At 40.0% G+C, this 9,570-nt stretch overlaps 1 protein-coding gene across 1 annotated transcript in view; it reads right to left on the minus strand.

Annotated features, from left to right (window-relative positions):
* Positions 1-8,980: 8,980 nt before the first annotated feature.
* The window catches only part of cacnb4a (calcium channel, voltage-dependent, beta 4a subunit), a 59,492-nt gene continuing 58,902 nt past the window's right edge, over positions 8,981-9,570 (minus strand). Inside the window, 1 exon segment of the mRNA XM_034110009.1 lies at positions 8,981-9,570. This exon segment is cut by the window's right edge and continues 1,126 nt beyond it. The gene's annotated coding sequence lies outside the window, so the exon portion shown is untranslated.

Raw genomic sequence — 9,570 nt, forward strand, 5'->3', positions numbered from 1 at the left:
AAGTGTGAGGGGAATTTAGGAATGCACAAAGCTATTGTAATGAAAGCCTCGCCTTTAAAAATAGCTTTTTCCAGGAACTGCATAACAACGACGTTGAATGGAAACGTGACCGCAGACAACACATTGAATCTGAATGACAGCATACTTCCTGATAGAGATGATTTTCAAAAAATCGGGGATCGGGATTTTTTTTTACTAAAATATTTGTATTATTTTATTTAATGTTACAAAACAAAAATGACCTTGTTCACGTCTTAAAGTCATCCTGAGGCCTTAGTGTTGGTTTTAAAATGACTCAACATCATGTGTGTGCTGCTTCTGTTGGGCTTGTTTTCAGACCTGCTTATTCCTCTCAAAGCTGGCAACAGAGTGGGCGCAGTGTCTAATAGTAGCAGTAAGCTAACGAGAGGCTACGTTCAGCTGGTGACTCGGGAGTCGGGACAGAGAAAATGTCAGGAGTTTGGAAGTATTATAAAATTGAAAGCGAAGGCAGTGTAACAGCCAGATGCAATGTTTGCAAGGCGGAGGTTCCGCGTGGTGGAAAGAACAGAGCTACGTTCAACACGACCAATCTAATACGCCACCTGAGAAACAAACAACAACAACAACAACACGGCGAGTACACAGCGGCCACTCGGGTAACGGCACAGAAACAACCGACACTTTCAGAGACTTTTAAAAGGAAAGAGAAACTGCCCCAGAACAGAGAAAAGGCCAAAAGAATAACAGCCAAGATAGCTGACTTCATCGCGTTGGATGACCAGCTGTTATCTGTTCCTTTTTTTCTCTTATTGCATTGCATAAAGATCGGGAAAAATCGGTATCGGCAGATTGTCAAAATCAAATGATCGGAATCGGATCGGGAGCAAAAAAAGGTGATCGGGACATCCCTACTCCCTGACGAATCACAGCTTTAGCCTGTTGAGTCTGGTGTTTCAAGCTTTGCAAACGGCCATTTATAATTAGAGCAAAAATACTAAATAATCTATATCTATGTTAGAAAAACTATATAAAAAGGTAATAAAATAAGGACATGAACCACAAAGAATACAAAATATTCCAGATAAGACCATTCTATGAAAGACCAATATCTCACTCCGGCCTTTCACAGATTGACAGTTAAGATTAATTTAACCAAATCAAATGATTCGTAAGATGTGCTCCATAACGTTCCTTCAGCTCCTTTACCGGTCCTCTCTTAAATACACAATATAGTGGAACTAAAGTAAGTCCTCGTGTGAACTTGTATTTGATTATGGCTGATACAATGGATAGTGTTGTATGTAAAATGGGAAGGGGTGTGTCACTTGTAAAAAGAATTGTAAAATATTTGCCTATGGATGTCAGTAGACACGTTTTGGATGCTTTGGTTCATCGCAGCTTGATTGTCGTTTGGTTATATGGTCGAGTGCTGCTGAAAAGGATTTAAACAAACTACAAGTAGCACAACATAAGGCCGCACGATGTGCACTGCAGAGTCACTGAGATGCTGGAGACACTGAAACGGTTAACTGCCAGACAGAGGTCAACTTATATTTTATTACATGTTGTCAGAAATATTACAGGGACTCACTCACCAGATATATTATCACAAAGGTTTATAGCGCAATATGCACAACTATCAAACACGACTTCCAATAGAAGGACGGTTTGAATTACCCAAATCTAAATCAGATATGGGACAGAAAACAGTTCTCAAGTAGATTTCAAAAGGTTGCTAAAAAAATATTTAAGTATTACAAAGTACATTTGAACTGTGCCTGTGGCTATGTATGCATATGTTATTATGTACACTTATTTGTATTTACTTTTGTTTGGCCTTAGGATGGCGATACTTGGATGACCATTTTAGTTTTCACTTCATTTCGCTGTAAATTGCATGAAATTATGAGCCGTTTTGTTTTAATGTTGTTGTATGTTTATGTATGTGTTGAGTGTGTGAGGACCCCAGGAAGAATAGCCAATGCTCATGCTAGTGCTAATGGGGATTCTAATAAAGACATAAGAGAAGAGAAACCCAAACCTCTCTAAGCCTTAAGGAAGTGAAAGCACCTACTCGCCAAACAGCTCAAGTTAAACCAGATGAACCCTTAGCAAACAGCTGTGTGGGCAAGAAGCACTTCAGAAGGAAACAAAACACATTTTGCAAACCGCATGCATAGCATAACAAGCAGCGACACTATCTTCAGAGTCTGGAGGTCACACCACAGTATTGTGCAGCTGGAGAAGGCGTGTTAGGTCATGCAGGTGTGAGCTAAGCTGACTGTACGCATGGTTCGAAGCAAAGGAACGGTAAACATCTCTAAATGTGGGCGGATCAGCGGGCTGCACGAGTTCCTCACATTTAAAAAGAACTTCTACAACAAACGGCTCTGCATTAAATGTAAGATGCTCATAATATAATATTGAAAAGGTCAAAGCAACGCCTTTTAGTTGTTTCTTTGGTCCGACCTGCAGAACAGATGGTCGATGTACTATCAAATACGAGAAGAAAGTGAAGGAAAAGCGGGTGGAACGAGCAACGATTTGATGTTTTGTGCCAGAAAAGATTAGTGTGAATGTTGCATCGACAATACTTTTTAAACGCATGCTGGTTTGCGCTGTACCGGTAAGCAACATCCATGAAATGAGCGCTCAATGAAAAAGGGATTTTTCTTCATAATCCGACCTTATTTTATACCGCAAGTGTGAATGTGTTTGTCTCTACATTTCTAGAGATGTACCCCACCTGTCGCCCAATGAGTAGGCGATACGCCGGCTTACGGCCCCTACACACGGCCGCCGCTTCTGCCCATTGACTTTGAATGGGGTGACGTCACGCCTCGCCGAACTGCATTGTGGGAGCAAAGCGGAAAAAGTAGAGCAATGTTCTACTTTTGACGCTTCGACGGAGGCGTCAGCCAATCATATCCCGCGTATGCAAATCTGCCGGTACAAGCGCGAGCCAATCAAACCGCGTGTATGCTGGGAGAGCCAGACCGCAGTTCATTTACTCATATGTCAAAAAATGGAGGAGAAAATGATCGTGGCGGTAGGGAATCACCCGGCACTCTATGACCAGTCCCTCTTCACCTACCGGGATACAAACCGGAGGAGCCAGGCATGGGGGGAGGTGGCAGAGACAGTGGGGGAAACTGTTTGGGGAGTTTATATCCAGTGTACTTCGTTTGAATGGACAGCTAGCAGCATAGACAGTATTTAGCCAGCATGGAATGTTGCGTAAAGTAGCACCATAGGCTTTAATGTCATAAATGTTCTTCATATAAAGTGTGACATGTAAAACCTTTTATGCAATTGACAGGAGAGATTCATGTGACTCAAGACACGCCCACTGCCAAGCGGCACCGCACGCTGCCGTGTGTAGGGCCCGTTAGTCTTCATGATCCCCTAAAACACTGCATATAATAAATGCTTTAGAAAATATAGAAATGTAGGGGGGGGGGGGGGGGGGGGGGGCTAGTGGAGCACGCGCATGAACTGAGAGCGCCGGAGCCTCGCAGCGGCGAAACTGAGGCTCTGAGGTAAACTGTGGTGACATGAAGAGCCGTTTGGGAGCCGAAAGACTCTTCTTAGTGAGCCGAGCCAAATTCCCATCACTAATACGTAAAGAGATAGTATCTATAACTTAAGGGACGGCTCAATTCAAAATTCACGTGACGTCACACGTCTACTACTTTCTCTCTGGTTGAGTCTGCGATTAGCTGCTTGCATCCACAAGTCAACAGCTGGTTTTGGGTCGAAAGTCTCTGTTGTCATCTTAGACAAACTTATCTCTCCAGTTTTAAAGGATATTTTTGGTTACATTACATTGCATTTAGCTGACGCTTTTATCCAAAGCGACTTACAATAAGTGCATTCGACCAGGAAGATACAACCTTGAGGAAAACAGAATCATAAAGTACATCAGGTTTCATAGAGCCAAGTATTTCAAGTGCTGCTCAACTGGCTTTAGGTAAGCCAGTCCTTTATTAGTATATAAGTGCTCTGTTAGCAGTTCTTTGTTAGTCATTCTATCGCTCGAGGTGGAGTCGAATGAGCTGCAGAGGTCGGATGGCACATGCAGGTAGACCAGGTTACTGTCCTATAGTTTACATTGGAATGATTTCAAACCCGTTTATCCCAATAATTATAAAGGAGTGCCTTGGAAATATGTGTTTACATAAATTGTGACTAAACTGTTTGAACTTAGACTAAAGTGAACTATCTAAACACTCAGAGTCCTTACCTCACTGAGCTGTAGTATCAGCCTCTCAGTCTGACTGGAGAGGACTCTCCTCCACATCATTGTAGAAACATCTTCTTCTTCCGTTAGAGCAGCTAGCACCAGGTTCTAATAACAACAGCGCCGGTACCGGGCGGTGCGCCCTTCTCTCTCTCCCTCGCTCACTCGCACTTTGGCTGTGAGCTGCGGTTGCCAGATAAGCCAACATCCCCCATTTTAATCACTTGCAGCGCCCATCGTACAGGGCAAATGAAACGTGTAACCGGGGTGAAAAGGGTGTTACATTTACTTAATGATGAATGTCGTTACATCAAGGCCGAACATTAGGATGAGCCCCAACGGTCAAAAATGTTTTTTTCCCTCCCAGAACTGTCAGCGCAGCGCCTCCCAGATCTGGCGCCCTATAGGCGAACATCTATAACGCCAGTGCGACGGGCCGACCCCGAGTTCATATGCAACTCGCAAATATCTTTCTCTCTCTCTCTCTCTCTCTCTCTCCTTTCTCTTCTCTCTCTCCCTCTCTCTATTTTGGTGCGCAAATGCGCCTTTTTTCAAATTACCCGCTGCTCTTTTTTTTGCACCTGCGCACCAGTTATGTGCAGCCCTGGCTATAACGGTCCGTTTGCATTGACAAGATGTGCTATTCACGCGGCACACCTGATGTGTTATAAAAGATATTCCATAATCGGTTTTCTTCATATTTTTAATGTATTTTTCATTGTTTGTCCAGCACTCAAAGGTCCAAGAAGTCCCACAAATGAATTTAATATTCATTTGACATGTTAACTATATCGTAAAGCGCTTCATGGGAGTAATTGTGGGATGATACATTTTCAAAGTATCACGATATGTATCGGTTGAGTATCGGTATCGTAAAAAAGTAAATGATATGCATCCCTACTTGTAACACTACTGATGAACATGAATACGCAAGTCTTTAATGTCTGATCACATGCCCTCCTCGCTGTGAAGGAACGTCCGTTGTTCCCGTGTTGAATCAATCAACTGGGGACATGTTGGAAGACTGCCTGAGACTGGGGCTAGATCCAGGGGTTACAACAAAAGCCTTACAGACCCCACTGACATGATGGATAGAAGCTACACAGAGAGGATCTAACAGAGCAGGGTGCTATTAATGACTAGCAAGACAAAGAAACAAAAGAACAGCTTTTGATGGACATTTTGGTGGAAATCAAATGTTAGTTGGCCTTTTTATTATTATAACAATCAAATAACAAATCGTGCAAACCATAATAGTTCCTCAGAGCCTTCTGTTTAAAATTGACCAAGCAATAGCCAACCACTTAGATCAGGGGTGTCGAACTCAATTTCATCGCGGGCCACATCAGCGTTATGGTTGCACTCAAAGGGCCGGTTGTAACTTTAAGACTATATAAAAATACATATATATAATATAAAATATATATAAAATAATGTATTATATTACATCATTGCCTCTGCATTGGATTATCATCGGATAGGGTAATAACTTCATAATTAACTACGTCTGAAAGCAGAAGTCTTTTCAGTGCGTATGTCCCAAAATGATTTAAAAAGAAAAACCAAATTCTGGAGAAAAAATAAATAGAACTGACATTTTGAAATAAAAATCAAATTCTGAGAAAAAGGAATTCTATGAAAAAATGCATATTTTGAAGAAAAAAAGGCAAATTCTGAGAAAATATTTGAGATGCATTGTGGGACATGTAGTTTATGGGCAACGTGCTTCTGTAGCATGTAACCGTATAATAAACATATTATATTCTTTGTAAGCTCTTGTGGGGCCACATAAAATGAAGTCGCGGGCCGAGTGTGGCCCCCGGGCCTTGAGTTTGACACCCCTGAAGATAGTCACTGTATAACACTGATTAAAGCAGCAAGTCAGTGTTCATCATCTGTTGATAATCAGGTATTGGTTGTGTCCATGTTGACAGTAAACACTGGTACTCTTGATTACATTGAACAAGTTAGATTGCAAAAGTCACTGCGCCAAGATCAGCAGGAGATATAATATAATGTTCACCCACATCTTGTTCACATGCGAGACCTACAGGATGTCCCATGTGATCTGCTCTCGAGCCGTGACTAATTAAAACCGCATGGTGGAAATTAAACTAATTCCTGTTTTAGAGAAGCCAACCCAGGTGTGCCGAGATGGGTAAACGGTACTGCTGACTGATCAGGTGATGTGGTTACAGTGCAAAGTCAATGTGATGTCACTCTGAAGTCATTCACAAATCCTTATTGGCTGTGACATTCTGCTGATGTGGCTGCTTTCAGTGTGCGGTGCTGTGTAGTCATCTCTAGTCATAATGCACTGAGGGCTGCAGCGTGCAGAGACTCGTGTGTCAGAGGGTGAGCGCAGAACTACCTGCTTACTGATTCAGGATCAGTATCAGGTTCACATAACCCTCCCTCCAATAAATAATCTAACAGATAATGCAGAACCGTGGGTGTAGAAAGCAGTATTCATCACTACAGTACTCAGATCCTTTACTCAAGTAAAAGTACAAATTCTATGGTTTTAAAATAATCCCATACATGTAGAAGTCAAAGTAAGGTATGAGCATCAAAATATACTTAGAGTACAACACGTAGAAGTATTCATTCTGCACAATGACCCATTTCTGAATACAATTAAGTACAGAATAATTATAATTACCTGGCGTAAAATACACAAGCTACCCTGCAGCATACACAGAGATGAAAACGAGCTGCACATTTACCAGCTGTGATAAACACATTAATGTATCAATGATTATAATCAATCAAATATTATTTTTAAATGGGATAATCTGCATGATGAGTGCTTTCACTTTTGGTACTTTAAGTAGATTTTGATGCAGGACTTTCACTTGTAACACAGTATTCTTACACTCGGGTACTTCTACTTTAACTTAAGTCCAAGAGTACAAACAACAGAATAACAAAATATTATTTAATAATATGTCACTGTGAAAAGAGACAATATACTATGTATTTATGTATATTTTAATGTGTGATTGTTTTTGTATTATTTGACTTTAACTATATATTTATTTGTTGTTCCTCTATTTTATTTTCTCTTCACTAAATATGTAAAGCGTCTTTGAGCACCTGTAAAAGCGCTAACAAATTAAATCTATTATTATTATATTTTACTTGAGTAAAGGATCTGAGTACTTCTCTTTAATCCTAACATAGGTCATATATTATTCTGAAATGGACCAATCTGTGAGTACTGCATTTTGAATGCAGGACTTGTACCTGTAACAGAGTATTCCTACACTCTTGTACTTCTACTTTTACCCAAGTATAAGATCTGAGTACTTCTCCCACCTCTGTGTACTTCACCTTAAATCATAACATATGTAATATATTATTCTGAAATGGACCAACCTGCATAATGAGTACTTATACTTCTGGTACATTTTGATGCCAATACTTTTGTACTTTTACTTGAGTAAGATGTTGAATGCAGGACTTTTAATGTAACAGAGTATTCCTACACTCTTGTACTTCTTCTTGTATTTAAGTACAAGATACTGAGTACTTCTCCCACCTCTGTTCACTACATTAAACCCCTGCTCACACACTGGTGAATAAAGGGCTGTTTCTGAGGCTAATATGAACGGATCAGACCTGGCTGTCACAACGGGCCTTACTTACTGACCACCATCTCATGTCCTCGACAAATGTATAATAAATGTCACTTCACCATTCTTACCTTGATGATTAAAAAGCCTCCATAGCTTCGTGAATAGTATCCCCATGGCTGACGGTTAGGTGTTTTGATGCCAGCTTGTAGAGAATCCGTGGAGCTAGCTAGCGTTGATGCTAATCAGTGCTATCAACTTTACCTAGCCAGCCAGCTAGCTAACTACACACACGAAGAGCTGTCAAGGCTTTTAAGTACAACCGCCATACTCGTGTGAATTTTTCTGGATAGTTCCCTTCACGCAGGATGGTACATATGAGTGTGTAGGTTAATTGTTTCCCGAAAAGAAAAGCGAAACTGTAGCCGCTGAGCTAGCATCAGCTGCTGTTGTGAAGTGCGCTGCGCTAGTTAGCTCAGCTGTCAACATCTGCGCATGCGTACAAGCACAATCCTATTGGGGCAAATTATGTACACACAATTGCGGTGGAAGAAGTACTCAGATTGTGTGCGTGTGTACAAGTAACTGAAGTAAAAGTATTGGCATTACACTATACTTAAAGTAACACAATTAAAAGTAAATGTACTTAATTATTCCCCACCTCGGACAGTGTGTGAGCAGTGGTCAAATGTAGGTAGAAGGTGGAAGAAGTTGCCCTTAATAATACAGTTAATTATACCATACCGTTTTTACATTGTAGATTGATAATGACTTTAGGAAAATGAAAGCAAACACACACATATAGCAATAATACTATATTATGTCTATGTTTACTAATTATTGACTACTGCAGACACAGACAATTCTAAATAGCATGTTAAACTAGTGAATGATTATGTTGCACTGAAACAATCAGTCAATACATTCATTAGTTGACCTGCAAAATGGCAGAAATTCTCTTTAAAAAACAAATATTTTATGGTTTGATACACCAATCATCTCAAACACACATTAGAGTTATATAATTCAAAGAAAGCAAGACAGTTGAAGGCATGGCTTTAAACTCTGGAAAATGTCTTTTTTGTAATCTTTTAATCCCACTGATTGAAAGATGTATCAATAAAAAAATATATATATGTTATATTTTCTTAAGATATATGGAGCAATAAAGACAAACTGTGTGTTTATGTACAACAGCATAAGGGCAGTTTATTTCATTACAATTGTAAAATTACAGCGCACACAAATTCTCTAATCAATGCATCATTCTCACACAGGCAGGATTGAAATCTTTTAAATTGTTGCCTCAGAGTTTTGAAACAACAACAATAAAAGCTACGGTATATGGCAGATAAGAACAAAAGTCTCCTTGTTGGTCTTTCTCTTCCAGACTCTCTGAAGCACGATGAGATCTCTGGCCTAAACAAACAGGAAGGAATGTTGAAAAACGTGTGAACTTCAACACACATTTAGTTACAAGATACATGTCATTAAAGGCTTATGATATATTGATCCTGTATCAGCCGGCAGCATACAAGTGCATTCATCTGATTAAGAACAAGTCAGGAACTTCTGTTAAAGTAAAACACATGTTGATAAAGACAGCCACCCTGCCCAAGTGCTTTCAAATAGGAGTCTGTAATGCATCTGAAATTAAATACAAAGAAAAGGCTTCAGCTGAACACATGAACATGGATGCCTGATAGATTGCTACTCAATGTTAATTTAGTTCTTCTTTACAACAAGTATGTTTTTCTAAATCAAATGTTTGAA

The sequence above is a fragment of the Pseudochaenichthys georgianus genome, chromosome 21 (assembly GCF_902827115.2).
Source record: "Pseudochaenichthys georgianus chromosome 21, fPseGeo1.2, whole genome shotgun sequence".
In the NCBI taxonomy this organism is placed as follows: Eukaryota; Metazoa; Chordata; class Actinopteri; order Perciformes; family Channichthyidae; genus Pseudochaenichthys; species Pseudochaenichthys georgianus.